Source organism: Ovis aries, chromosome 3 (assembly GCF_016772045.2).
Source record: "Ovis aries strain OAR_USU_Benz2616 breed Rambouillet chromosome 3, ARS-UI_Ramb_v3.0, whole genome shotgun sequence".
Lineage (NCBI taxonomy): Eukaryota > Metazoa > Chordata > Mammalia > Artiodactyla > Bovidae > Ovis > Ovis aries.
In genome coordinates this window covers 112,497,111-112,523,489 of record NC_056056.1, presented here as the reverse complement: position 1 = coordinate 112,523,489, position 26,379 = coordinate 112,497,111, and the positions used below count along the sequence as shown (strand labels likewise).

The 26,379-nt window shown below is 40.6% G+C and overlaps 1 long non-coding RNA gene across 1 annotated transcript; it reads left to right on the top strand.

Moving 5' to 3' along the window:
• Positions 1-10,872: 10,872 nt before the first annotated feature.
• LOC132659516 (uncharacterized) lies at positions 10,873-25,883 on the top strand. The gene is made up of 2 exons (XR_009600054.1): positions 10,873-11,220; positions 24,233-25,883. It is a non-coding gene; the product is annotated as an uncharacterized LOC132659516 (long non-coding RNA).
• The last annotated feature ends 496 nt before the right edge of the window (positions 25,884-26,379 follow it).

Sequence of the window (26,379 nt, the reverse complement as noted above, 5' to 3'; positions counted from 1 at the left end):
ATTCGGCACTGGAATAGATATTTTGGGGCTTCCTGTGGCCCAGCTGGTAAAGAATCTGCCTGCAATGTCGGAGACCTGGGTTCGATCCCTGGGTTGGGACGATCCCCTGGAGGAGGGCAAGGAAACCCACTTGAGTATTGTTACCTGGAGAATCCCATGGACAGAGGAGCCTGGCAAGCAAAGTCCTTGGAGTCACAAAGATCTGGACACGACTGAAGCAACTTGGCATGCACACACACGCATATATCTTGTAGTACAAAATGTCACCTACTGGACCCTGGTGACAAGGGGTCAACAGTCAGTAGTGTGAGTTCAATGACATTGCACAAAAAGTGCCATGGGGGACTTCCCTGGCAGTCCTGTGGTTAGGACTCTGCACTTCCATACCGGGGCATGGGTTCAATCCCTGATCAGGGAACTAAGATCCCATAAGCTGTTTGGCATGGCCAAACCAACCAACGAACAAAAAGTGTCATGGGTCGTTGCTTATGTGAGACCCATGCTCAGTTTGGACTCCAGGCAGGAAGATCTTTCCTATCACAGCTCAATGGCCAGAGGAATAGGGGATCAATTTCCACAGAGAGAGTACAAACTCTGAATATTCAGGCTGCAGAGACCAACCTACAGAATCATCTAGTCAGGTTCAGTGAGTAAAGGTTCTTATGTAGCAGTACAATAACAGTTTATTCCTTGGGATTTTCTTTCCAATATATAGCGTAAAAAAACGAGATGCGGAAATACTTTGCAGAAAGGGACCTACCTTCAGTGAGCAATGACCAAGTGCCACACTTTGCAGTGTAACAGATGTAGCACAAGTGTGTCTTTCTATCACACTCTGGGGGAACATCCAACCGTAATGTTAATTTCCAAGACTCATCCTCCTCTGTTTTTCATATGTAGAGGAAGACCTGCACACACGAATGCTCTGATTTGCTATTAAGGTCATTCTCTCTTATTTGTCTAAATTTAAAGTGGTTTCACATAATTCAAAAAGATACATGCACCCCGATGTTCACTGCATCAGTATTTACAATAGCCAGCACATGGAAGCAAGCTACACGCCCACTGACAGAGGAGTAGATAAAAATATGTGGCACATACAGACAGTGGAGCGCTACTCAGTCATAAGAGAGGACGGAACACGATTTGCAGCTGCCTGGATGGACCTATAGACTGTCATAAGGATTGAGGTAAGTCAGACAGGCAAATATCATATGATGTTGCTTATATGTTCAGTTCACTTACTTGGTCGTGTCCGACTCTTTGCGACCCCATGAACCGCAGCATACCAGGCCTCCCTGTTCATCACCAACTCCTGGAGTCCACCCAAACCCATGTCCATTGAGTCAGTGATGCCATCCAACCATCCCATCCTCTGTCGTCCCCTTCTCCTCCTGCCCTCAATCTTTCCCAGCATCAGAGTCTTTTCAAATGAGTCAGCTTTTCCCATCAGGTGGCCCAAGTATTGGAGTTTCAGCTTCAATGTCAGTCCTTCCAATGAACACCCAGGACTGATCTCCTTCAGAATGGACTGGTTGGATCTCCTTGCAGTCCATGGGACTCTCAAGAGTCTTCTCTAACACCACAGTTCAAAAGCATCAATTCTTTGGCGCTCAGCTTTCTTTATAATCCAACTCTCACATCCATACATGACCACTGGAAAACCATAGCCTTGACTAGATGGACCTTTGTTGGCAAAGTAATATCTCAGCTTTTGAATATGTTATCTAGGTTGGTCATAACTTGCCTTACAAGGAGTAAGTGTCTCTTACTTTCATGGCTGAAATCACCATCTGCAGTGATTTTGGAGCCCCAAAAAATAAAGTCTGGCACTGTTTCCACTGTTTCCCCATCTATTTCCCATGAAGTGATGGGACCGGATGCCATGATCTTCGTTTTCTGAATGTTGAGCTTTAAGCCAACTTTTTTCACTCTCCTCCTTCACTTTCATCAAGAGGCTTTTTAGTTCTTCTTCACTTTCTGCCACAAGGGTGGTGTCATCTGCATATCTGAGGTTATTGATATTTCTCCCGGCAATCTTGATTCCAGCTTGTGCTTCTTCCAGCCCAGCATTTCTCATGATGTATTCGGCATAGAAGTTAAATACGCAAGGTGACAATATACATCTTGACGTACTTCTTTCCCTATTTGGAACCAGTCTGTTCTTCCATGTCCAGTTCTAACTATTGCTTCCTGACCTACATATAGGTTTCTCAAGAGGCAGGTCTGGTGGTCTGGTATTCCCATCTCTTTCAGAATTTTCTGCAGTTTATTGTGATCCACACAGTCAAAAGCTTTCGCATAGTCAATAAAGCAGAAATAGATGTTTTTCTGGAACTCTCTTGCTTTTTCCATGATCTAGCGGATGTTGGCAATTTGATCTCTGGTTCCTCTGCTTTTTCTAAAACCAGCTTGAACATCTGGAAGCTCATGATTCACGTATTGCTGAAGCCTGGCTTGGAGAATTTTGAGCATGACTTTACTAGCGTGTGAGATGAGTGCAATTGTGTGGTAGTTTGAGCATTCTTCGCCATTGCCTTTCTTTGGGATTGGAAGGAAAACTGACCTTTTCCAGTCCTTAAATATATGCTTACATGTGGAATCTAAAAAAAAATGGTACAATTGAACTTATTCATGAAACAGAAATAGAGTCACAGATGTAGAAAGCAAATTCATAGTAACTGGGGGAAAAGGGGGGGAATGGGGAAGTTGGGATATCAATACTGAATCTGTGGTGTGCTATATTGTTTCAGCTGTGTCCAACTCTTTGTGACTCTATGGACTATAGCCTGCCACGTTACTCTGTCCATGGGATTCTCCAGACAAGAATACTGAAGTGGGTTGCCATGCCCTCCTCCAGGTGATCTTCCCAACCCAGGGATCAAACCCATGTTCTGCTGAGTCTCCTGCTTTGGCTGGCAGGTTCTTTACCACTGGACCCACTGGGGAAGTGCGGCACACACACCCTGCTATGCATAACATGGGCTTCCCCAGGGCTCCAGTGGTAAAGCACTCACAGGCCAGTGCAGGAGACTCAACAGATGCAAGTTTGATCCCTGAGTGGGAAAGATCCCCTGGAGGAGGGCATGGCAACCCACTCCAGTACTCTTGCCTGGAGAATCCCATGGACAGAGGAGCCTGGCGGGCTACAGTCCATAGGGCAGCAAAGAGTCAGACAGGACTGAAGAGACTTAGCACACACACATATATAAAATAAATAATTGGGCTTCCCTGGTGGTGCAGAGGTTAAAGCGTCTGCCGGCAATGTGGGAGACCTGGGTTCGATCCCTGGGTCGGGAAGATCTCCTGGAGAAGGAAATGGCAACCCACTCCAGTATTCTTGCCTGGAGAATCCCATGGATGAGGAGCTTGGTGGGCTACAATCCACGGGCCGCAAAGAGTCGGACACGACTGAATGACTTAATAAGGACCTACTCTATGGCGCAGGGAACTCCACTCAATACTCTGTAGTGACCTATTTTGGGCCAGTTTTTTCACTCTCCCCTTTCACTTTCATCAAGAGGCTCTTTAGTTCTTCTTCGCTTTCTGCCGTAAGGGTGGTGTCTTCCACTTACAAGATAAATAAGTACTAGGGATGTGAGGTACAGCATGAACGCTATAGTTAAGACTGCTGTGTGATGTATAGGAAAGTTGCTGAGAGTAAATTTTAAAAGTTGTCACAAGGAAGAATATTTTTTCTGTTTATTCTCTTTCTTTTATCCATATGAGATAATGGATTCTAGCTAAACATTACCATAATACGTGTAATATATTGTACCACAATATATGTACCATTTGCTGTATACCTTAAACTTATTCCATGATGTATGTCAATTATATCTCAATAAAGCTGGAAATAAAATAAAAAGCGAGAGCCCCCTGAGCAGGATACTTTCCTAAGACAGATCTTTGTGTGTGTGTGTGTGTGTGTGTGTGTGTGTGTGTGTGCGCGCGCGCACTCAGTCGTGTCTGACTCTGCAATCCTATGGACTGTAGCCTGCCAGGCTCCTCTGTCCATGGGATTCTCCAGGCATGATTACAGGAGTGGGTTGCCTTGCCCTCCTCCAGAGGATCTTCCTGACCCAGGGATTCAACCCACGTCTCTTGTGTCTCCTGTATTAGCAGGTGGATTCTTTACCACAGATCTCCTAAGATGGAGTTAAGGAATCTCTGGATACAATCATATAGTAACAACCAATGGTCCATGTTAAAAGGCACAATTCCCTTTTTGTTCTGTGAAAAGGAAAATGGAGGAAAGGCACATAAATACTTTCGCTATGCAGAGGAGAAGAAACAAGGACTTCGAAACTGCACAGAACCTGGTTTCAAGCTCATTCCATCACTTCCTGTTTGAACTTGGAGAAGTTGTTTAATCTCTTTGTGCCTTGATTTTTCTTATGCAAATCCAGATAATAATGTCTAAGAGCTGTTGCAAGGATTAACTGACATTCAGTTTAGCATGATAAATAACACTTGCAAATCATTTAAGAAATATATATCATTTTATGAGTGATATCTTTGTGATATTTGGACCACAGAAAAGCTATAGATTCCTGCTATATTTGTCTAAAGAGAAACTACAGAGAACTAAAATACTGACTGCATTTTTCATTTTCCCATTTACATTTATATTGCAAAGAGACAATTATAAAGCCGGTCTAGCATAACCATAATCTTCTACTATTTGTCAGGTTCCAGTTCTTTTAAGTGCTATAAAATTAAGTTCCCCACAGGTAAAGAACTGAATTTATCATCTTGCCTGATACAAACCGTTTCTTTTTTTGACTTCCTGGTTTCTTTGAAGAGCATCACCTCCTCCCATGCTTGAAACACGAGTCATTTTTGAAAACCACATCTCCCTCCCCACCACCTACTGAACTTACTTCCTCATTCTTCTCAAAATCCATCTCCACTCATCTCCATTTCTAGGGCCACCACCCTAGCTCAGGCCTCCAACCTGTTTTTCTTGTCTCAAGTCTCTTTCCTCCACTAAATTCTTTTCATCTATAGCTGCCAAACAATCTTAAGCAAATAATGCCTGCGCTTGTTTCACCCCATTACCTCTGCCTCTATTGAAACGTCCCTGGTAGCTCCCCATTGCTTACCAAATGAACTCCAGGCATTCAATACCTTCACACGATGACCATATACTAACTTTCTGGCCTTGTCTTAATAACTCTACTTTCGGCATCCTCCTCCTTGCCTTTCCCCAAACAAGGAGGAGGGTTTTTTTTTTTACCTCCATAAATCTATTATTATTTCTTATACATACTTCGAGAAACCTTAACTTTCATTTCATTTCTTCAAATCATCTCTCCCTTTAAAGACAAAACCAAATGCCATCTAACGAATGAAATAGTAGGTTTGCAGAAAACTCATTTTAAAGTGAATGAACTTACTTGATTCATTGATTAAATAAATTAATCAATAAATGTATAAGTGAAATAAACGGATGAATAAAATTCTACCCTGAAGGGCTAGGTTGATTCCTGGAATAAGATCAAAATAATTGAAATGTAAATCATTAGAAGGTTAATGTGGGATTTGATTAGGTAGATAAAAATGGAGGCAAGAAATCTTTACTTTGGCAAGAAGAATGGAGGGTTAGAAATGGGGAACTGAGCTGGAACCAAGAACAGAATATGATGGGTCATGCTTCCTAGCAAGCAGAAAAGGTCGATGAGAAAACAAGTTAGGCCAGGATTGTTTATAACAGCACAGACTTGACTCAGAGGGGTAAAATTTGCAAAAAAATGAATTGCTACCACTTAGAATTTAGATTTGTTTTTGACTGGTGGCTTTCAAAACGTGGCCTGCAGACCCCATGGAGTCCCTAGGAAACTACCTACAATGTCAGAACTATTTTCACAATAGTACTAAGACATAATTTGCCCCCCTTACTGTGTTGATATTTGCACCATGATACAAAGGCAGCGCTGGGTAAAATGGTTAGTGCCTTAACAGAAATCAAAGCAGTGATACCAAGCTGCGAGTAGTCATTGCGTTCTTCATTGCTGTATACAGTCATCAGCCTGTCTGTATTCCCACAGATTCAATCAACCAAGAACTGAAATTTTTAAAGTTTTTTCTTTTGAAAAGTTCCAAAAAGCAAAACTTGAATTTGCTGCTCCAACAACCATTTACATAGTATTTACACTGTGTTAGATGTTATAAGTAATCCAGAGATGATTTAAAATATACAGGAAGCTATTCCATAGGTTATATGCAAATACTATGCCATTTAATATAAGAGACTCGAGCACCCTCAGATTTTAGCAGCTGCAGGGCGTCCTGGAACCACCCCCACAGATACTAAGGAATGATTGTACTACAGTAAAAAAAGAGAATTTAAGAATATGCTTGATAAAACAGTAAAAATTATTAACTTTGTTAAATCTGAATCCTTGATCACATGTCTTTCAGAAGTTCTGTGAGGCAGAATGCATAAAGCATTCCTGCTGCATACCAAAGAACAATGGTTGTCTCAAGGAAAAGGATTTATGTAATCAAGCTGTGAGCTGAACAAGCCACTTTTTATATGGAACATCATTTTTACTTGAAAGAATGAGACAGACAAACTATAGTATTCAGACTTGGGTATTTGGCAGACATTGTCTCAAAATTTAACGAAGTAAGAATATAACTTATATAACTGATTAGGTTCAGCCAATAGAAACCACTGATGGAAGGCTGGAGGGGAGAAGGAGGAGAACGGCATCCTATCACTAAGAAAAAGGCGCCGTGAGCCATCATACGCGATACTTGGGGTGGCTTGGAAGGCTGCCAGTTTCGAGCGGACTCAGAAAAAGTGATAGTACCTGAGCACAATTCCTCTTCTGTGCACTTTAGTATGAAACTAAAGAAATCAGTTATCTGCTTCCAGCAAGCCCAACATTCAATGCTGGGACAGGTGTATTAATAACATTACTGATAGACATTCTAGTTTATAAAGGGGGAAAAAATGAAAGGCTAAAAAGAGTCCCTGGTCCATTGCAATTTTGAAATACAGCTAGGTGAACATTGGGAGTTTCCTTGATTAGGTTCTTTGGCTTGAAAATAGTCCTTCGTGGTTCTTGGCGGAACCCCCTGGGTTCTTGGTTCAGCCCTCAAAGTCAACCTGTCTTCTTCCTGGATGGGAGTGTGTGTTCATGGATGAGGATGAGCAGATTCATCGGTCTACAACTTGCCAGTAAAATTTAGAGGATCCAACAGCGTCCTTTTGTTTTTTACCTCCTTGTCCTTCTCATTCCAAGTTGGCATGGAGTTCACTCTTTGAGACAGAAACCGCACAATGCATAGACTGCTTCAGACAAATAGTCTCTACCTGTGGCTACTGCTGAGAGCCTAACGTGGAGGAATAGCACCTTTGAACTTCTTAGAGGCTCTTCGAATGAGAGGATCTGTGTGCCTGCTAAGCTGCTTCAGTCATGTTCAACTCTTTGTGGCCTTGTGGACTGTAGCCTGCCAGGCTCCTCTGTCCATGGAATTCTCCAAGCAAGAATACCGGAATGAGTTGCCATTACCTGCTCCAGGGGATCTTCCTGACCCAGGGATTGAACCCACGTCTCTTGCGTCTCCTGCATTGGCAGGTGGGTTCTTTACCAGTAACGCCATCTGGGAAGAGAGGATCTGAGACACCCTTTATCTCTTAAAATGGTCTTTGGTGTGACTGCAAACCAGTGACCTTTTGATCTCTTTGAAGTTTTAACAACATGTTGCAGAGTTACTTCCTGGGTATTTTTCTCTAGAGCAGGATTTCCTGACAGTGTTCAGAAGCTACTTCTTAGGATTAATATTTTTTAACCACCTGGGGTAGATGAAGATTTTCAAAATCATCAAGTCCTGATCCTTTTTAATTTAACAATATTTCTGCTATATTCTCTCTCTCTTTCTCTCTGACATTTTGCATTTTGCTATATGTACCAAAAACAAACAGTGTCACCTCTAGTACTTTGCTTTGAACTCACCTTAACTATATATAACAAAATTCACACTTACACGTTTCGCTTTCAACATAGCTGCAGGAGGCAATCTCACTGAGGGTTCTGTCACCACAGTGCAAGCATTCGCCTTCCTCTAGTTTCCGATACCGGGCTCCTCTCTGAGATCTTCATAGTACCCTCAGTGTCCGTATTTCTCCTGGTAGTCACAGTGACCCCAGTCAAGGTGATTAAATTTCTCTCTCATGCTCTTCAACATCCTTCCAGTTTCCACCCATCACTTGGTTGCAAAACCACAGACACATTTTTAGGTATTTGTTACATTAGCATCCCACTACTAGGTACTAAAATCTGTATTAGCCTTCTATTTCTATGTAACCAACCCCATAAACTTACCAGTTTAAAACAACACATATTATGTCTTGTTTCTGTGGGTCAAGAGTGCAGGCACAGCTTACTTGGAGTCTCCACTTTGGGGTCTCACATTGAACATTTGATTAGGTTGTGTTTCCATGCGGAAGCTCAAGTGAAGAAGAACCAGCTCCCACACTCTAGGTTGTTGGGAGAATTCATTTCCTTGCCATTGTTGGACTGGGCGTTTCAGAGGCTTTGCTGGCTGTCAGCCGGAGGCTGTCCACCACTTACAGAGGCCACCTGAGTTCCTTGCCATGCGGTTCTCTCTATAGGCAGTTCAAAACATAGCAACTTGTGTCTTCAAAGTGGCAGCAATGTGAGAAAGTGCAATTCTGCCCATGAGATAAATTCTTTCTGAATGTAACACAATGATGGGAGTGAGGTATCCCATCGCATCTGCCATGTAATGTTATTATGGGAGTAATGCCCTATAACCAAGCAGGGAGATCAAACCAGTCAATCTTGAAGGAAATCAAACCTGAATACTCTTTGGAAGAACTGTGCTGAAGCTGAAGCTCCAGTACTTTGGCCACTTGATGCAAAGAGCTGACTCATTGGAAAAGCCCTGATGCTGGGGAAGATTGAAGGCAGAAGGAGAAGAGGGTGAAAGAGGATGAGATGGCTGGGTGACATCACCAATTCAGTGGACATGAACTTGGGCAAACTCCGGGAGATGGTGAGGGACAGGGAAGCCTGGTTTGCTGCAGTCCATGGGGTCACAAATGAATCGGTCACGACTTGGTGACTGAACAATGACAACAATTGGCTGGAAGCAATTCACAGGCTCCACCTACATACAGGGATAGGAGCTTAAAGAAGGGCACTAATACCAGAAGGCAGGGATCAATAGACCTTAGGGTCTATCTGCCACACTGGACAATGCGGGGTGGAAACTAGTAGATAAATGCTGCCCTCCCCTTCACTCAGGCAGACAGTTCTAGATGAATTCTAGAATACTATTTGGAGATCTAGAAAACTGAACCCTGGTTGCCTGCAGAAATGTCTAGGTTAGTCATCTAGCTTTGAATTGGCTTTCCCTCCTTCCATGATTTAGTTTTCCAGTTTTTCCACTCTTACTCATTGGGATCTCTGTCCAAAATCAACTACCCGTAAGTTATAGTCATAGGCTCTAATTCCTGGAAGGAAGTCAGGTTAAGGAAGAGGGAATGAATAAACCTATATAGGTAGAACATTGCAAAATAGGAGGGACAGTAAGCAGGAGACACGTCCCTCCACCTCATATAATTTCTCTGGACTATCTTTAATAAAGCAATGCTAAGACTTCATGACACTGTTTCATGAAGTTGGCTTAAAGCTCAACATTCAGAAAGTTAATATCATGGCATCTGGTCCCATCACTTCATGGGAAATAGGTGTGGAAACAGTGTCAGACTTTATTTTTGGGGGGCTCCAAAATCACTGCAGATGGTGACTGCAGCCATGAAATTAAAAAGACACTTACTTCTTGGAAGGAAAGTTATGACCCAACTAGATAGTATATTCAAAAGCAGAAATATTACTTTGCCAACAAAGGTCCGTCTAGTCAAGGCTATGGTTTTTCCAGTGGTCAGGTATGGATGTGAGAGTTGGACTGTGAAGAAAGCTGAGCGCTGAAGAATTGATGCTTTTGAACTGTGGTGTTGGAGAAGACTCTTGAGAGTCCCTTGGACTACAAGGAGAGCCAACCAGTCGAATGATGTTGAAGCTGGAACTCCAATACTTTGGCCACCTTATGCAAAGAGTTGACTCATTTGAAAAGACCCTGATACTGGGAGGGATTGGGGGCAGGAGAAGAAGGGGACGACAGAGGATGAGATGGCTGGATGGCATCACCGACTCGATGGACATGAGTTTGAGTGAACTCCGGGAGTTGGTGATGGACATGGAGGCCTGGTGTGCTGTGATTCATGGGGTCGAAAAGAGTTGGACACAACTGAGCGACTGGACTGAACTGAAGACTTCATGAAAGAAAGCACGGGACGGGCCTCCCTGGTGGCTCAGTGGTAAAGAGTGCACCTGCCAATGCAGGAGACGCGGGTTCAATCCCTGGTCCAAAGAGGTCCCACACACCTCAGAGCAGCTAAGTCCGTGCACCACGACTATGCTGAGCCTGTGCTCTAGAGCCTGCGAGCCACAGCTGCGGAGCCCACATGCCCCCCTAGAGCCTGACAGGCTCCCCAGAGGAGCCCCTGCAATGACAAGCCCGCTCACTGCAGCCAGAGAGGAGCCCCCACCCAGCAATGAAGATCCAGCACAGCCAGAAATAAACACATTAAAAAAAAAAAAAAGGCACAGAAGAGTTTTGTGAGATACTCCCTCCTTCATAAAGCCAGAACTTACCCTGGGCTGGGCTAGCAAGTGGAAGTTAGTTTCTGTTGTAGAGAGAGAGAGCTTTATCAAGTAAGCCTGGTAAAGTATAGTGGCTCAAGAGTGACAGAAGTATTTAAAAATAGAGAAGAAAACTAGTAAAGAACACTTGTCACCAAATAATGACTCGTTTTCTTCAGTTCTCTCTCTTTTTTCAGCGCCTGTCATCTGACGTGATGACCATTCACTCTACTTTGGCCAAGTCATTTGCCAAACCAGTGATTGTCAGGCCCTACGTGTGGGGATGGTATGGATAGAACGACGGCACCAGGGGGACACAGGACGCTTGGGGGAAGAGTTACGAGGAAGAAAAGCCAGCGGTGCGCTCGTCAAAAGCACTTAAGTCAGACTCACAAGGACACCATGCGTAGCTCAGTGAATTACTGAAATCTTCACTTAAAACGTCTAGAACTGTTGCCTTAAGATTGCACTGTCTGCACGGTCGGAGTTCTCACTTCCTTCTCCTAAAATGTGAGTCAGGACTCTGAAATGTCTAAAGGTAGGTGACCGTCTTTAGTTGGTTGAGTACATTGTTTGAACAGGCCTGGCACTGAGCTAATTGCTGTGTCTTTTTGAGGACAGATGGTATTATTGTCCCTTCCTCTAAATGTGGGGAAACTGTGAGCGCCAGGATACTGAGTCATTTGCCAAGGTCATAACAGCTAGTGAACGACAGAGCTGAGACCCAAGCTCATGTCTGGTTGCTCTGAAGTTAAGGGCCCTATCCCCCGCATCACAGGGCTCTCTCAGGGTTCAAACAGCAAGTTTCAAGTTTAAAAGAATTTAAGTGTTTACACATTTCCCTTCAGTCACTTAAACGATTGAGCCTACCATTTCTGTTTTTCTCTGAAACAATGCAGTCTAATCTATAGTGATGAGAAACACATCAGTCCTTGAGGACAGGAGAAGGATGGGAGGGGCAGGAGGAGGGAGGAAGGAAATACCAAGTGTCATGAAAACACACTGGGGAGCGATAGATACGCTCTCTGTCGTGATCAAGAGGATGCTGTCACGGCTGTATACATAGGTCAAAGCTTATGGAATTTATACTTTAAATATGTACAGTTTATGACAGGTCAGTTATACTTCAAATTGCAGATGAAGAAGTAAGCATCGAGAAATTAAAATGTCTTGTCTAAGATTAGCCAGAGAGATAGTAGCAGAGATAGAAAAAAAAAAACAGCTTCTAAGATTCTAGAACAAGTGCTTTTTAATGCCTCTCAATTTGATATTATTCCCATTTGGTTCCAAAAAGGATTTAAAGGGACATAAAATATGACATGAAAGAAAGAAGAGGATCATGCTTAAGAGAACTATGGGTCAACTTATCTCAGCTGAGCACTGGAAACCTATGGTGAATTCATTAGGTGAAAAGTTCAATGCATCTCTTTAGAAGTTTATCATCATATGCAATTTATGAAAAATACATTTTTTAGGAAATCTAAAATTTGTGTGACCAGCAGGGGGCAACTAAATACTTCAGAAACAATATCTTGTACAGGAGAACAAATTATAATTGGAGACTTAGCATCTCAGCAGTGTAGAACTGAATTTCTTCTAAAATGATAATTAACACCTAGCCACACATTCTCACAACACTGAATTTGTGAAGTTAATTGGAACATTCCCTTAAGAAGACAGACTATAAAACCACATTCTAAGGCCTATATGTGGCAGATTGTTTTGGCTGTTTTTTCAGTCTGGTAAGATTTTTGCAAAAATCTATGTATTTTATAATAGAGGTTTTTTGTTTTTAATTTCTTGTGTTACAGAAAATATAGGGAATTCCCTGGTTGTCTAATGGTTAGGACTTGAAATTTTCACTACCAGGGTCCAGGTTCAATCCCTAGTCAGGGAACTAAGATCCCGAAAGCCATGCAGCAGGGCCAAAAAAAAAGAAAATGCAATATATAAAAAAAGAAAATATAATAAATATTGGCTTATTTCTGTACGTTATTCTAGGATTTTGCTTTTTTTAAATCTGAAATCAAAATAGAGCTTACATAGGATCTTGTTTTATATATATATATATATATATATATATATATATATATATATATAGAGAGAGAGAGAGAGAGAGAGAGAGAGGGAGAGAGAGAGATTTATTTTAAGGAATTGGTTCAAGCAATTGTGAAGACTCAGAGAGGAATTGAAGTTCAAGTCCAAAAGTAGTCTGCTGGCAGTATTCCTTGTCACTTGGAGGAGGTTGGTTTCTGTTCTATTAAGCCTCTCAACAGATCAAATGAGGCCCACCCACATTATGGAGGGAAATCTGCTTTCTTTAAAGCCCATCAGTTTAAATGTGGATCTCACTGAGAAACATCTTCACAAAAACATCCAGAGTTAAGTTTGACAGAATATCTAGGCACTCTGGCACAGTCAAGTTGACGTATAAAATTAACCATCACAGCTGTTCTATTTGTTTATACCTATAGGAACAGATTTATATGGTCAAATAATCTAAACCTTCTCCATATAGAACTGCAATGCCTGACACAAAGATAGCATTCAGTAAATGTATGCTGACTTGAATTGAACTGAATTTAAGGGAATTGAATTAAATATCTTCCAGTGATAGCTAGGTTCTGCCAGGCTTCCAATGTGATATTGAGAGGTTATATAGGATAGAGTTTAGGCACAAGCTCTGGAATGAGAGTATCCTCTTGACTATTATTACCATCAATGCTATTAAAACTATTAATAATAGCTATTAATGGGCTTTTCTTGTAGCTCAGTTGGTAAAGAATCTGCCTGCAATGCAGGAGACCAGGGTTCGATTCCTGGGTAGCGAAGATCCCTTGGAGAAGGAAATGGAAACCCACTCCAGTATCCTTGCCTGGAGAATCCCACAGAGGGGTTGCAAGACTACAACCCCAGACTACAGGCCATAGGGTTGCCAAGAGTCGGACACGACTTAGTGACTAAACCACCACCACAGTTAATGGTATTCATTGCTGGTGTTAATTAGCATTCCTTTCTCTTTCCCTCTGGGTACTCAGTGGATTGACTGTGTATCCTGCAATTGGATGGGGCCATGTGACTCAGTCTGGCCAATGAAATATTGTGGAACTGATATGTGTCTATTTTAGAATGAGGGCATGAAAGGCCCCGTATGAAATTCCCAGTCTTTCTTCCCCTACTGGGGCAATCACAGAAGGAGACTCATGTTAAGATGGTGATCCCACAAGGTTGAGTCTGGATTATTATGTCACCATGTGGAGAACAGTTGTCTGCAGCCAAAGCCAATTTTTTGGAACAAGAAATAAAGCTGTGTTGTTAAACCACTGACTTGTTTTTCAACTGAAGTGTAACCTAGACTATTCTGTTCTGTCTCACAGATTTGTTTTGATGATTCAGTTGGATATTTTATGGGAATTTCTTGATTGATAAGTAATTAGCGCCCAAATGTTATGATTATTCTATTGAATGAATCACATTGTCTTTGGATAAAAAACATTGCTTGGCTGTTGATCATGATAACAATTCAAAACTCACAACAGTCAAGTACCAGGGAACTTTTGTTTAAAGTATTCTAACTCTTTAAACTTCCACTTAGACCACTGCCTAATACACAGTAGGAATTCACGAATAAAGAACAAATTCCTGTTTTACTGATCCTCTGATAATTGCTATCGTTCTTTCCTGGGATCCTTTATTCCCTTATTGTCAGGCTGGTAAGATTTTATTTCCAAGACCAAAGTTCTTATTAAACAGCCATTTTTGGATAGAATCGTCCTATCAGTAATGTAATGGGGATTAGGCAGTGATAGGTGCTTACATGTCTTAACTTTCTTCTGAATTCAGAACCAATTGATAGGGAGCCAGAGAGAGGGAAAAAACAACAACAACAACAAGAATACACCTTCTTACTGATAAAGCTGCTTGGACAATATGAGTTCAGTGTACAGTCACAACCAAGATTTTCAATACTCCTCCTCAAGTCCACATGGGAGATGACATACCAATGGAAATTTCCAGTTTGCAGGACAGATTAACTTAGGCAGAGTCACCACTTCACACTCAGTGTGGTCAACAGTGGAAAGAGGAAAGTTTAGGCCTCAGACAGGGTTAATCACTCAGTCGTGTCTGACTCTTTGAGATCCCATGTAGCCCACCAGGCTCCTCTGTCCCTGAAATTCTCCAGGCAAGAATACTGGAGTGGGTTACCAATTCCTTTTCAGGGGTCCTCCTGACCCAGGGATCAAAGCGAGGTCTCTGGCATTGCAGGCAGATTCTTTACCATCTGAGACTCCAGACCTCCATCTAGAAGGTAAGCATGGGCTTGGTTCACACGAGTTTGAGAATGAGAAACAGATCAGAACATAATCTGTTGTGGATAGGTAGATTTGAAAAATATGGCAAGAATGCAGTGGATTTTATTTCCATCTCCCCAAATCACTAATTAAATAAAATGCTCTTTCAACTTACATACAGAAGGTGGCAGAAATAAAAATAGAAGTTACTCTTCACTAAAGTTCTAAAAGAACCATATTACTATTTTAAGAGCCAGGTAAGGGAGCGTCTAAACAAAGGAAACAGACATTAACAAATCTAAAGGGAGAAACAGAATTTCTGCCCAAAGGCAAACAAGAGACAAAGACGTTGTTAATTAGTGATGACTGCTAAGGTGAAAAGTCTGTGCTGGGCTGGTGCTAATGCCCTTCTCAGCCACAGGTATGAGGCACAGACCAAGGAAATCCGCAGGCAAGGAGAGGCTCTGAAGAAATAACCAGCTCGGCTGGTGCCCTGGCAACCTCCCAAGCTGGAAAGCATAGACTTGTGTTGATGATTGTTCAGAAGCTGTATGTGGGCTCAGTAGGAAATAGTGATTTTTTTTTAAAAAAAATAAGCTTTTGTCATTATAAACGTAGTACTTGAAAAGTAGAATGTTGGATCTATTGGGCTGTCTAAAAAGTTCCTTCATTTTATTAAAAATAATGTAAATTAACATTTTCATTTAAAAATAAAAGACACATTTGTCACTTTTACCAAGAACTTTATTGAACAACATATTCACGGTTTTGTTTCACTGTGCTGTGCTATGCCTAGTCGCTCAGTCATGTCTGACCCTTTGAGACCCCATGGATTGTAGCCCGCCAGGCTCCTCTGTCCATGGGTATTCTCCAGGCAAGAATACTGGAGTGGGTTGCCATCCCCTCCTCCAGGAGATCTTCCCAACCCAGGGATCAAACCCAGGTCTCCTGCATTGCAGACAAATTTTTTACCATCTGAGCCACCAGGGAAGCCCAAGAATACAGGAGTGGGTATCCCTTCTCCAGGGATTGAGCTGGGGTCTTCTGCGTTGCAGGCAGATTCTTTATCAGCTGAGCTAACAGGGAAACCCTTTGTCCCGCAGCCTTCTGCCATTTTTCAGACAACTTTAACTTTCATCTTCCCAAAACTCTTTATCTTTTCAAGCAAAGAACTGTCCCAGGTGCCTTTGACAATCTTCCAGGGAACTTAAATTTTTTCCACGAAGAGAATTTTAAAAAGAAATAAGTGGACATCTGAAGGTGCAATGCCCGGTGCACACGGCCAAGGGATCAGAACTTCCCCGTCAAGCTATAACGGCTTTTGCCTGGTCATCAAAGAAACGTTGTCTTGAGCTATCCTGAAGGAAAAGCGTGCTTTTCCTTTTGACTAATTCCAGACGCTTCCTGCTAAGTGCTGCTTTCTGTGGGTCTAATTGGGAGCAGTACCTGTTGGAAGTAATCATTTGATTTTCCAGAAGGAGCTTATAACAGAGCTCCAATCCCACCATATATACATCATCATCTTTTCCAGATGAAGATCGGACTTCAGTGTGGTTGGTGGTGGTTCATTTTGCTTACCCCAGGATCTCTTCCATTCCACATTACTGTACAGTATTTATTCCACGTTCATTGCTCATCACAATTTGTTTTTAAAACAGAACATTTTTGTTACGTTTAAGTAGAGAATAGCATGTGGAAATAGTCAAGAAAGTTTTTTTCACTTGACATATGTGGAACCCAAACATCAAAGTGATGAACACAACCAAGCTGGTGCAAATGATTTTCGGCACTTGATTTGGATATTTTGAGTCAGCTATCTCTCATGTGTTGTAATGCTGACTGTTCACAATTAATGTCTTGATTTGATAACTATTAACTTCAACTGGTCTACCTGACTGTGGAGCATCATCCAGTGAGAAGGCTCCAGCATGAAACTTCACTAACCACTTTTAAAAAATATTTTATTTGTTTGCTTACTTATGGCTGTGCTGGGTCCCTTCTCTAGGTGCACCAAGTAGGGGCCACTCTCTAGTTGTGGTGTGCAGGCTTCTCTCTTGTGGAACACGGGCTCTAGGGCACGCAGTCTTCAGTAGTCGTGGCTCCCGAGCTGTAGGACACAGCCTCAGTAATAGTGGCACACAGGCTCAACTGTTGCACAGCATGTGGGATCCCCCCAGATCAGGGACCGAACCCGCATCTCCTGCATTAGCAGGCAGACTCTTTACCACCGAGCCACCAGAGAAGCCCTGCAAACCACTTGTGGCACGCTGAATCAGTCATAGTACTGTCTGCATACACTGAACACATCTTTTTGTGTGTTTTTACCTTTCTTGAAACAATAAAGCATCAGTTCAGTTCACTTCAGTTCAGTCGCTCAGTCTTGTCTGACTCTTTGCGACCCCATGAATCGCAGCACGCCAGGCCTCCCTGTCCATCACCAACTCCTGGAGTTCACTCAAACTCATGTCCATCGAGTCGGTGATGCCATCCAGCCATCTCATGCTCTGCCATCCCCTTCTCCTCCTGCTCCCAGTCTCTCCCAGCATCAGAGTCTTTTCCAATGAGTCAGTTCGTCGCATGAGGTGGCCAAAGTACTGGAGTTTCAGCTTCAGCATCAGTCCTTCCAATGAACACCCAGGACTGATCTCCTTTAGGATGGACTGGTTCGATCTCTTTGCAGTCCAAGGGACTCCCAAGAGTCTTCTCCAAAACCACAGTTCAAAAGCATCAGTTCTTCAGCGCTCAGCTTTCTTCACAGTCCAACTCTCACATCCATACATGACCACTGGAAAAACCATAGCCTTGACTAGATGGACCTTTGTTGGCAAAGTAATATCTCTGCTTTTCAATATGCTATCTAGGTTGGTCATAACTTTCCTTCCAAGGAGTAAGCGTCTTTTAATTTCACCCCTGCAATCACCATCTACAGTGATTTTGGAGCCCAAAAAACTAAAGTCTGACACTGCTTCCACTGTTTTCTCATGCTGAAAATGTTGCTTTTTTTTCTTTCATCTTTGATATTAAAATGGCTACACAAAAAGTCATTGAGTTGGACGGCATCACCAATTCAACGGACATGAGTTTGAGCAAGCTCTGGGAGATGGTGAAGGACAGGGAAGCCTGGCATGCTGCAGTCCACGGGGTCACAAAGAGTTGGACACAACTGAGTGAAGAACAATGACAACACTTTTGTGTTGTTTTGTGTTTTTTAGCCACCACTTTGGATGTTTTTTAAAAGATGCCTGCTGATAAGACAGCTGTCACAATACAAGCTAACAAAATTGTTTTGAGTGAAGTTAAAAACGAGTGCTACTAGAGCCGTCTTATGGATAAAAACTAATAGAACTTCTGGCCAACCCAGTATATATATGCAAAACAGGAAGACGAAAACCACCTTATTCCCTACCCAGATGTTTACCACTGTTAACAGTTTATTGTATATCTTTATTTATCCCTATACATGCATATACATATTATATAAATATGTAGTTTTAATTGAAGTGGTTTTATCATACTTAATATACAGTTTTGTAACTTAGCCACTTTTTAAAAATTAAAAATCTCCACCTTTCCAGATCAATACATTTTCATCTTATCTAAAACCCCAATTCAGTTTTTCTCATTAGTCCCCAAAATATCTCTACTTTGAAAATAGTAACTGAAAGCAAAGAATTATTATTAATTTTTCCTTTCCTATAGGAACCATTTTTCAGGATAACCAAAGTGTTCCAAGTAATGAAATTTACTGAAGAATGTCAGAACAGGGCAGAAATAATTAAATTAGAATTATTTTACAGTTATTGAAATTATTGGCTCACATGAGGGTTTTAAATGAGTGTTAAAGGATAAGCTTCATGTTTGAACAGGAAATAGATATCTCTGTAGTATCAAAGTAATGTCATACAAATCACTTCTTAGTCACAAGTTCATAAAGTAAGGATAAGCCTGCCATATCGTTAATTCAGTTATCAGTTTAAGTGTCAATAACCATCATCAAATATCATGAAAGATACTATATAAAAATATACTACATCATCTGCAAGGATTCCAAAATGTAAACCTTGAACCCATCGAGTCTCTACATTTAATGTCTTTTAGAGAAAGAGTTCAAAAAGTCAGTTTTATAACTATGAAAAATCATATTCTGGGTTGCTAAGCAAATGGGAAGGCAAAATTTACAAAATAAAGAGCTGTATGCACTGTGCTTAGGGATACATTTTGTTTTACTATGACTCATTGTACTTAAGAAATGAGTTTGGCAAGAGGTGACTGGCTTAGAGTGTTGACTCCATGTATGGTAAGAGAGCTGGGGGAAAACCTTGCTGGAACGGAGAACACAACTCTGAAATTGAGTCGATCGCCTGGTTGCTGAAGAGATGTCTTTCGTTATTACATTACATGTGAGATCATTACGTTTGAAATGAGGATTGTCCAGACTCTGAAATAAACCTGCTGCCGTGGCCTGAAGTTATGCTTATCTACGTGTCATCTGTGATTCTCAGAATTCGGCCAGTTGATGCAGAAGTTTGGTATCAAAGGAAAGTTGGTGGAGTATTTAGTCCCTGTGTTATTTTCCATCAATTGAGTGGAGTGAAAATACAGCTAGTAACATTGGATAGAATGTGGTATTTCCTAAAGATTGTAATGGTAAGAGTTTCTACTTCTTGACTTCTATGACTCCTATAACAACACTGTAAAATAGGCTTTTAAAATATCCATTTCACAGATGAGGAAAAGAGCTTTGGTGAGGTCACATAGCTTATAAATGACATGGTTAGGATTAGAATCAAGATCTGTCTGATTTTAGAGTTGGAGCTCAACTCCTCTACACTATACTACTTAGGTGAGTCAAATTTATGTTAATAAACTTTGTAACATTGATTAAAGTAATTTTTGAGATTTTTGGGGACCTAATAGTCATACTAACTTAAAACAGTTTCTAAATTATCACTAGTAACCTAATGGGATTTCTGTGCATGAAATAAAAGTACTTAGTTCTTGTCAAATATTAGCACTAAAGAAATAAAACATTAACAGAATACTTTTGATTTTCTTTTCAGATGTCAGTGCTATTCAAGGCAAAGCCTAAGCTTTTACTTGACATTTTGGGCTACTTTTTATGAATTTGACAGTTGTGCATTTGGAATCTGTTCAAATTCTATTTGTAGCTAAATCATGTGAGTGCCAAGGAGATCAGTACAACTGCTTGTTAGCATCCCTAGAGTAATCTTTATTTGTAGACTGTCTTATATAAATTTAAAGATGTTAATTTTAACATGCTCAATCAGATCTATTTGCCACAGGTTATGTAATGTTAGGCTTTTCACAGTAGTTTAACAGAGGTTTGGAGCAAATAATAGGTAGCATGAGTTGCTTTTGACTTGAATACTTCTACTCAGAAAAATTATAGACATGATAAAGAGGAAACAACTATTATATTTTGTTAAGGGTAGAAAATAAGTAACAGTTATAGAGTACATTCCCATTAGCCTCACCTATAGGTAGATAAAAGAAACTTACATGTTTTAAAGCTTTTTTGTTTTTTAAGCAGGGGGCACAGTTAATAGTTTAGAATATGTTTCTTTAAGAAATGAGACATTTTGGGACTTTCCTGGTGGTCCAGTGGCTAAAACTCCATACTCCCAATGCAGGGGACCTGGTTTGACCCTTGGCTGGGGAAGTAGATCCCACATGCTAAGTAGATCCCACATGCTAACAGTAGATCCCGCAACTAAAGATTTTACGTGCTACAACAAAGATCTCATGTGCTCCAGCTAAGATCAGGTATAGCCAAATAATTAAAGAGAAATGAGATATTAAACAAAATAGATGATCACACTTAAAACAACAGTTCTTTAATATCATGTGTCATGAAGTCACGACAGAGGATGAGATGGTTGGACGGCATCACCACCTCGACAGACATGAGTTTGAGCAAGCTCCAGGAGTTGGTGATGGATAGGGAAGCCTGGTGTGCAGCAGTCCATGGGGTCACAAAGAGTCAGACACGACTGAGCAACTGAACTGAACTGAACTGAGGTGAACATGAAGTCAGTCTTAACATTTCCCTATTGTTTTTGTTTAGTTGCTAAGTCGTGTCCGACTCTTTGTGACCCCATGGACTGTAGCCCGCCAGGCTCCTCTGTCTGTGGAATTTCCCAGGCAAGAATATTGGAGTGGGTTGCCATCTCCTCCTCCAGGGGATCTTCCAGACCCAGGGCTTGATCCCTGGTCTCCTGCTTGGCAGGCAGATTCTTTACCACTGAGCCACCCGGGAATATCCCATTAATGTCTTTCTATGGAAGTGGTTTGTTTGACTCAGAGGTCCATACATTGCATTTGGTTGGTGTGTCTGATGCATCTCTTTTAACCCACGACAGTGCCTTTCTTTTCCTTGCCTTCATTTGTGAATAAAGGTCATTATCTCCCAGGATTTTCCCTGTTCTTAGGTTAGATCCTTGTGTTTATATAGGGTACTATTTTTGTAACAATATAAGAAAGGACGAGAGAGTTAGAATGCAAATGATGTCAGGTCCAAGACTATTGGCTGATAGCAAAAAATAGTGGGAAGTAATCAACAATTAAGGACCAGTAGGGGTGCAATCTTCAGCCATGTCTGGAAAGGAGGTGACATTCAGAGAAAAAGTCTTAAATGGGGCTGTGTCAATTTCAGTTAATTTCTAAGAGGGGGTTACCGAGGTTTGTGGTTAAAGGAAATGGCTAGGGGACTGGGACTGGGAGCCTCATTCAGCTGTGCATGAATACTAGACGAAAGTAAAGTTCCCAAAGGAGTTGACTGAAAGCAAGCAGAGAGGAGCATCAGCAAGACCTAGAACAGAGGGATGATCCTGACAGGAATGCACTGGACAGAGATTATTGGAATACAGGGTAGGTGCTTTTTTCTCTGCTTTGTTACCTCTGGATACCAGTGTTCTAGATGGGTAGGAGAGACACTAACTACCTAGAATATCTGGTAGAAGTCATCTAGGTCAGTAGGATCTGTCCTTGTGGGAGGGGTGGGTAGATGGCGGCTGCCTGATACTGTTGGAGTATGGCACCTTCATTCCAGCGGACGGCAGAAAGGACCGTTTTGAAACACTGTGAGTTTACAGGGCGAGGCTTCTTGCTCTCTTCTCATTCATTTCAGGAAAGAGTGGAGTAATATAGATTCTTGACAGATTTTTTCTGGAAAGAGAATGGGCCTCAGTTCTGGTAAAACTGATAACTTATTAAATCAAAGGATTAAAGTACAATCTGGTTTAAACAAACTGAATTACTTGTGACCTCTCAGAAAGTTTATAGATATGTAAATACAAGCTGAACAAAGTTAACTGGAATAATCTATAGTAGTAATATGTAATCTTATATATATTAAAAGATACAAAGAAATAAAAGTCATTTGAGCATTCTGCAGTGAAATTACAGTTTTATTAAGAAAATATTATAGAAGAAAGTATATTTCAAATAATATCATGGGGGCTGAGGGAAAGAGAGTAAAGCTTTGGTGCAAAAATGAGGTATAATTCCTTTACCATCTTTGCACTATAGCTGCCACAATTTTAGAACCTTAAGGGATTGTGTGGCCTATGTTTCCCATCTTTACATAATTATACACCCTCCTAAAATTGGAATGAAAAACATATTTAGAACTTGTAATATGTAGTCGGGTAGTCACCAGAAAGAGATGGGTTCTTCTTTTAAAAATTTATTTGCCGCTTAGAGTGCCCTCTGAGCTGAATTAAAACTCAGGAGTCAACCCTAACAACCTGAGCATAAACTTTTAACTATTTCCAGAGATGTATTAAAAGTTACAGCATGCACCTAACTTTGAATAGGCATGTGGGTGGAAAGAGTAGGCAGAGCTTTTCAACAAGATTTAATTGTCCTTAACCTGTGAATATGTAATTACATAATTCATGATGATGAACTTTCATTTTTAGACTTCTGTGGTGGGAATCATTAATGCTTCATAGTTATGTGAAAAACAGTAATAATTCCATTTTTTATTATTACAAGTCATGATCTCCTAAATATATGCTAATTTCTTAGCCGGATTATGTGAATCATCTTCATTGGTACATTATGCAAATTTGAACTAAGAATGTCATTGTGAAAAAAAACACTTAAAATGCAGCACCAGTACAGTTATTTAAAATGAGAATGCCAATAAAATATTAATATAATTTTGCCCATATGGATGAGAAAAGAGCAAAAAATTGGAAATGTTTAGTGATTTTGCTTTTAAAGGCATATTCTAGGTGGAGATAATACAAATGGGTGACATTTTGGTCTGATGAGGTCTACTGAACAGTAACTGTAAAGTGAGAATTTGATTGGACTTATCCTGCTGTTAGGCATATGGATGATTATTTTTCATTTAAAATATTAAAATAATTTTAACAGTTCTTACTGTTTTGCATAATCAATAGTTTTTATATTTATGCAAATATGTGCCACTTTCAAATGTCTTTTTTTCAGCCTCAACTCTCAGACCTCCCATTTGGGATCATTTCATTTTTGTCTGAAGAAAGATATTTCTTCTTTAGACTTTCTGTTGGTGAGAATCTATTATCAGCAAACTCTGCTCTTGCTTGCCTGAAAATGCCTTTATTCTTGTGGCATTCTTGAAAGATCTTTCCACTGGTTATTCAATTGTAGACTGACAGTCATGTTCTTTTAGCCCATGGAGGATATTATTCCACTGCCTTTTGGTCTCTATTGTTATTGATGAAAAGTCAGTTATCAGACACTTTTGAGGATAATCTGAATTTTTTTTTCCTCTGCTACTTTTATAGCTTTCTTGTCTGTTTTTGGTGTTCTACAGTGTCACTATAATGTATCTAAATATGGATCTATTATTCTTTAAATCACTTGGGATTTGAGAGACTTTTTAGGATTGTGGATTGGAGTCTTTCATCAGTTTTTGAAATTCTCATCCATTCATTATCTTGCCAAACAATGCCTCTGCACAATTTTCTCTTTCCTATTCTTCTGGAGCTATAATTCGAATTAGTTTAGATTTTCTCATAATGTCTTCCATATCAATTAACATCTCTATTTTTCTGTTGCATTTGGGATAATTTCATCATCTCTGTCTCCCTAGATCTCTGCTCTGTCAAATAGACTAGTAAACTTGCCCACTGACAATTAAACTTGTCAATTTTTTTCAAATATCTACAGTCTTTTTTTTATAGTTTCTTATTCTCTGTACATATTTTTCAAACTTGTTTTTATTTTTTATTCATGTTTTGTATGTAGAGTACATCATGAGAAATGCTGGGCTGGATGAAGCACAAGCTGGAATCAAGACTGCCAGAAGAAATAGCAGTTACCTCAGATAGGCAGCTGATACTGCCCTTAAGGCAGAAAGCAAAGAGAAACTAAAGAGCCTCTTGATGAAGGTGAAAGAGGAGAGTGAAAAAACTGGCTTAAAACTCAATATTCAAAAACAAATCATGGCATCCAGTCCCAACACTTCATGGCGAACAGATGGGAAAACAATGGAAATAGGGAGAGACTATTTTTCTGGGCTCCAAAATCACTGCAGCCATGAAATTAAAAGATGCTTGCTCCTTGGAACAAAAGCTATGACTAACCTAGACAGTGTATTGAAAAGCAGAGACATTACTTTTCCAACAAAAGTCCATCTAGTCAAAGCTATGGTTTTTCCCAGTAGTTATATACGGATCTGAGAGATGAGGTGAAGTCGCTAAGTTGTGTCGGACTCTTTGCGACCCCACGGACTGTAGCTTACCAGGCTCCTCCGTCCACGGGATTTTCCAGGCAAGAGTACTGGAGTGGGTTGCCATTTCCTTCTCCAGAATATCTTCCCGACCCAGGCATCAAACCCAGGTCTCCTACATTGTAGGCAGATGCTTTACCCTCTGAGCCACCAGGGAAGTCTCATGGATCCGAGAGTTGGACACAAAGAAAGCTGAGTGCCAAAGAATTGATGCTTTTGAACTGTGGTGTTGGAGAAGACTCTTGAGAGTCCCTTGGACTGCAAGGAGATCCAACCAGTCCATCCTAAAGGAAATCAGTCTTTAATATTCATTGGAAAGACTGATGCTGAGGCTGAAACTCCAATACTTTGGCCACCTGATGCAAACAGCTGACTCACTGGAAAAGACCCTGATGCTGGAAAAAACTGAAGGCAGGAGGAGAAGGGGATGACAGAGGATGAGATGGTTAGATGGCATCACCAATTCAATGGACATGAACTTGGGCAAGCTCCGGGAGATAGTGGAGGTCAGGAAAGCCTGACATGCTGCAGTCCATGGGGTTACAAAGAGTCGGACACGACTGAGCAACTGGACAACAGCAACAATATATTTTATATACTTTATAGTCTGTATTTGGAAATTTTAGTAGTTGAAGTTGTTTTAAATCTATTTCTGTTTAAGACAGTAAATTTTCTATGTAGACATGGGGATGGGTGTATATGCTATTATGGGGGAAGCTTCTTTCTAGTACATCTTTAAACTGAATGAGTAATTCTTGGAACGCTTCTCTCTCTCCATTTGTGTGTGTCCGTAGGACAGGTCACGGCTTTTGTCTCTTATCAGATAAAGAAAATCTCATGTAAACTGGGCTTGGCAAATGTCCATAGGGTAAAAGCATGCTTTAGGATCTGCTCACCTCTCTAGGTTTCTGCCTTCACTTATTTCTTTGATCTAATAATTTCTGTATTGCCAGTTAATCAATGAGATACCTAGTCCATAATATCGCCAAAAACAAAGCCTATGCTCTTTCTTAAAGTTTATTATCCAAACTTTCTTGGAGGGATATTTTCTTAAGATAAATAATAGTAAGAAGAAATGCTTAAAATCAATATGCAAATATTTTGCAAGGAAATCTGTAGATTTTTATAAGTGGACTTTCTTTTTAATATAAATTTTATTTGAATGTCTATCAGATATCTGGCTGTTTTGTAGATCTCTATCATTTCATTAAATAGAAGTTTACATATTGTTCTAGAGTGCATTTAAGTCTTTGAACCACTAATCTGTTGGTTAAAATTCACTTTAGATGCTCTGTGAGGTTATGTTATATAACAATTTCAAAAATCTCTGTAATTTAGAACAAGAAACATTGATGTTTTACTCTTCTTTCACATTTATAGCTGCAAGTTAGCTGCAGTATTGCTCCAGGGTAAAGGTCAATTTCAGGTCTGCTCCACATATTTTCTCGTTCTGAGACACTACTTGAAACATGCTTTGCTCATGTCAGGCAGTTCAAGACTAATGGATTACATTAAAAATTAAAGAAGTTAGCATGTGTCTCATCTACTCACAAACAACTGGCTAGAGCAAGTCACATGACCAAGAGTAACAGTACAATCCACTTCATAAACTTCAAAATAATGTCAGAAACTTTATGTCTAAAATTGCTCTCAATCTTCTTTG